The sequence below is a fragment of the Pinus tabuliformis genome, chromosome 2_2 (genome assembly GCF_031772625.1).
Source record: "Pinus tabuliformis cultivar Carrire ecotype Pingquan chromosome 2_2, CPIR1, whole genome shotgun sequence".
Taxonomy (NCBI): domain Eukaryota; kingdom Viridiplantae; phylum Streptophyta; class Pinopsida; order Pinales; family Pinaceae; genus Pinus; species Pinus tabuliformis.
The window spans coordinates 141,324,748-141,328,878 of NC_142300.1; the positions used below are offsets into that span (position 1 = coordinate 141,324,748).

At 37.4% G+C, this 4,131-nt stretch overlaps 1 pseudogene; it reads left to right on the forward strand.

Moving 5' to 3' along the window:
* Positions 1–414: 414 nt before the first annotated feature.
* On the forward strand, positions 415–3,863 carry LOC149191749 (uncharacterized; annotated as a pseudogene).
* The last annotated feature ends 268 nt before the right edge of the window (positions 3,864–4,131 follow it).

Here is a 4,131-nt window from a genome sequence, read left to right on the forward strand (position 1 = left end):
CGACAGCATTATGGTCTTTCTTGTTGCCCAATCACCACCGAGCCAGATTCCAGGGCATAAGGAGGTTTCTCAAGAACAAAAACAATCAGGAATCCAGAAAAAGATCTCCACCCCGGGCTATCAAGGGGAAATGTTGAAGATGCAATTGAACTCATCAACAAAATGCTTGATTGGGATTTTGTGTCTTGGAATGAGATCATTTCAGTGTTTTCCCAGCAAGGCCACAACAAGGAGACTCTGGAACTTTACTTTTAGATGAAGCTCGCAAGTTTAAGGCCGGACCAATTTACATTGACAAGTGGTCTAAATCCATGTGCCAACTTGATGTGTCCCCAGTGTGGTGCACAAGTTCAAGCTAAGGTAATCAAAGTGGGATTCGAATCAAATTCCTTTCTAGATCTTGCTCTTATTGAAATGTATGTTAAGTGTGATAGAAAGGAGGACGCAATCCAAGTGTTCGATCACATTTGCGTGCCTAATGTTTTCACATGGAATTCTTTGGTTGTTGGATATGCCCACTGCAGTAGGTTAGAGCGTGCAAGGTAATTGTTTGATATGATTCCTGAGAGGGATGTGGTCTCTTGGAGTAAATTGATTGTGATTTACACCCAACATGGGTATAGTGAGGAATCCCTCCAATAGTTTCGTGAAATGCATAGGTCTAGCATGAGGCTGAATTATATTACCTTCAATAGTGACCTTAATGCTTGTTACCTTACACTCCATTCAGCAAGAAAGACATCTACATGGCTTGATAATCATAAGTGAACTTGAATTGGATGTATTTTTCGAGAGTTCCCTTGCAGACATGTGTACTAAATGTGTTGGAGTATAGATGATGCACACCTTCTATTTGATAAAATGGTTATGTGAGATGCCATTTCATGGACATCAATCATTACGAATTTGGCACCTTAGAGAGTGCACACCAATTATTTAATATAATGCCTACAAGGAATGCAGTTTCTTGGAATGCAATGATGGTAACGTATGCCCAAGTTGGGTATGGTGAGAAAACCCTATATATTTTTAGAGAAACATTTTTGGCAAGAATGAAAATAGATTGGGTCACCTTTGTTAGTGTTTTAAGTTCATGTGCCCATTTAGCGACTTTGAAGTAGGGTAGGCAAGTCAATGTACACACTATCAAAAGTGAACTCAAGTCAAAACAGGAAGCCACCTAACTTGAAGACTACCATGCACATTGAACTGGTGGGCCATGCAATCTGGCGAAATCTAGCTGCTGCGGGGTTTGAACCTGCAACCTGCCAACGACAACACCCACATATGAGTTTGCAACGAAAGTGGTATTCCTAGTGAGAGATTAGAGTTTGCAAGGGAAGTGTTTGTTAAAATTCCACTAAGAATATGCGTTGAGGTAGTACAAATGGTCTCACTCTCGAGTTTGCTCCCCAAGTTTAACAAAGGGTGGATCAACTGCACAAGTAGCACCAAATGCCTCTATATTCAGACATTCAATTTTATTTCAAGTTGCTCAAAGCTCAAACATAGCTTTGTTCTTATTAAATATCCACTTAAGATGTCATACGATTGTCGCGTCTTATCAATTTACAATTTGGCACATAGCAGTCGCGAAGAATGTTTACGAACATCCAAAATCATTGTAGCCTCTTCCATCTTTTTCAAAGAAAACTTTCACCAAGTTGGTAATATTTCTATTTCGAAAAAAAATGAAGACCCCCTCTTCAGGTCTATAATGTATTTTGTTATTGGAATGGTTCATGGCTATTGTCAAAGCGTTGCAATATTTGTCAGATTGGTAAAAATCTATGCAAAATAAATGTTTTATTGCATTAATTGCGTAGATATGGACTTGAATTCCATCTGCGTCAGTGTAACTCCTTCCTAGTTCTGGTGCAAACAAACATATTATTAGAGTGGCACTTGAATTCTGGCACTCATATCAAAGTGGTGGTTCCCTGATATTTTATATTTTGAATGGGTGACTGAAATATAGGACTCTTGACCCGCATGCAAAAATATTTCATTTCAAGCATTTGGTGATATACCCAATGTCTATATTGTAGACTAGGATGTATACGCAGTAGCTATCGGGATTCGACAATGAAGCACTAGTCATGTCTTCATGACCCAAATGCAAGAAGTTTGAACCCCACATGTCCAAAATGTCATTTTTGGTATTTGGATAGATATGTAGTATGTATATGTAGTAGGCTGAGTAAAAATATATATATATATATATATATATATATATATATATATATATATATATATATATATATATATATATATATATATATATATCATATACTCGGTGGTTGTGGACATACAATGAAGTACTAATCAAGAACACCATGAAAGATAGGCTACTACAGTGTCTAAGCAATTATTCAACCTCTTGTCTTGTTGAGAACCAAGAAAAAAAAAAGTATGAACAAATAAATTGAATGCATATATATTTTGAGCCATAATTGTCCTACTTTTGGGTTGATTTGATAGGGACCATTGTAGACTTTGCAATCGAATGGAGTAGTGAAGTTTAATGGGGAAGTTTAGAGTAGGTAATGAGCATAGGATGAACGTTGCCATCATATCAAAGGCAAAATCTTCCCATCGCAGGCTTCAAACCCAGGTGGATATATAAAACATACATGGGTATTTGCTTTTTATTCTAGGAAGTATATATTGTCTTAGCATGCCTTAAAATTATGTGGTAACTTTCAAGACAAATAAGTATTAGCCTTTGCTATCTTTTTATTCTGGCCTTTTTGGGTTCATGGCTGCCTCTGGTCTTCTCGATTAGAGTGTTTTCTAACATAGCACAGGGCACAAGGAAATGCAGCGAAAGTTGTGGGAATGCCTCAATTCCATATCCTTTCTATATCAATTCAAGGTATTGTCAGCTGGATCGATTCAAATTGCAATTCTATAACAATATTGTGAGGATTTAAGTGAACAACCTTTACTATAAGTTTCTCATCACATGGGATCATCATCAATCCTCTCTAATCTTCCTATCCTAAAAACCTCAAGGGCTTCAGTGTCAAAAGGCATGAAGAATTATGCAATTTCTACCAGCAACTTTATCCAATTATCTGACTGCAAGAGCACTCCAGATTGTCTGTTGAAGTGCAATATTCCTTATATGTAGAGCCACAATGAGCAGTGCATGTTTGATAGGACATTTTGCTATCCCTTTCTGAATGAGACAATATGGCACCATGGAGATGATGACTTTGCTCACTTCTCCTAGTTGCAGTGCCAGAGCTTCATTAGTTGGATACTCACACCCATATTGACCCGTTTGGATGCAAAGTGTGGGCTAAAGTGGGAATTGGGTGTTATGGGCACTTTTTGATGATGTTCACTATGAACCCAATGTGGTCTATCACCATGTCGTAGATGTAACTGACAATGTGAGGTGTTCTTCTAAAGATGGCTATCAAGGAGATGAGTTCTGTCAAGGCACTGGATACGTAAGAGTATGCAAAAAGCATGGTGAGAAGTCATACGATAAGGACTGTCGAAGAGATCACAATGCAACAAAGAGAATAGTCCTTGCGACTGGGCTTGTGGCTTCGTCAACACTTGTGGCAGCAAGTCTTATTGCACTTGCTTTACACAAACAACATAGATAATCTAATTTTTGAATTAGACAGTCCAGTGAGGAAGCCAACTTGCAAACCTTTTACCTATGCACTCTGAAGAATTCAAACTTGATCTATTCCCTTATAAGATGTTGGAGAAGGCCACTAAAATCTTTGCTACTACAAAAAAAAAGTGTGGACATAGTGCTTGTGGGACTATATATGCTGGGAGGCTTACTGATGGTCACCTTGTTGCTATAAAAGGGATCCATTTTGGGAGTTCTCATGGAGTAGATCAACTATTAAATGAAATTAATATCTTCTCAACAGTGAAACAAAATAAAACTTAATACAAATTCTTGGTTTTGTTTATTAACTGAATTTGTATCTACTTGAACCGAGGGTTTATATATACTAATGTTGATGAAGTGATGATATAATTGCCTACATTGTTTACCTTGTTGTTAAAGTATGTTAGAATTCTAGAACCAAGTCAGTAAGAAGTAGAGTTCATCTCTGTTCTACCTATGATTATCATATCAGGTTGAGTACTCCCTACTTA